The following is a 555-nucleotide window of genomic DNA, read 5'->3' as shown; positions in this document are numbered from 1 at the left end:
CCCAAGGTCATGTCTGTGATGTAAACCTTGACCTCAGTCTCCCTTCTTGATCAGTGGTGACCCAGGAATGTTTCTTTTCCAGATGACGAGTAGAGGATCTTGCTGGGTTTTCCCCCTTCTTCTCTGAGCTTTATTTGAGATGTCCCTTCTTTATGGTACCCAGGTCACCAGAGTGATTTCCTTCCTGGGAACTAAATGCCCGTGCAGTCATGGGCATCTCAACCCCCAAACAACCCTTCCAGGTGAGAGAGACTCAGCCTCCTGACCCATTGATCCAGAGCCTTGGCCTTCACGAGCACCAGACCGGGTCACTCACAGCATCTCCCTTGACATTGTCATTAACCAGGGACTGTCTCAATGGTCTGGGTAAAACAAGGTCTGTCTCTGTAGCTGTAGCGGGGTCCATCACATGCTGACCACATGGCTAAGAGATCTGGGTCCACAGAGGAGAGGAGAGGAAAGACGGTTTCCCTAACTGGCCCCTCCATGTGCATCGCTCTGCCCTCCACCCTCTTCCTCAGTTCATGCTGGGTGTGGTACTGTGGACACTGGGAG

The sequence above is a fragment of the Pteropus vampyrus genome, unplaced genomic scaffold (assembly GCF_000151845.1).
Source record: "Pteropus vampyrus isolate Shadow unplaced genomic scaffold, Pvam_2.0 Scaffold611, whole genome shotgun sequence".
Classification (NCBI taxonomy): Eukaryota; Metazoa; Chordata; class Mammalia; order Chiroptera; family Pteropodidae; genus Pteropus; species Pteropus vampyrus.
This window is presented reverse-complemented; position numbering follows the sequence as displayed.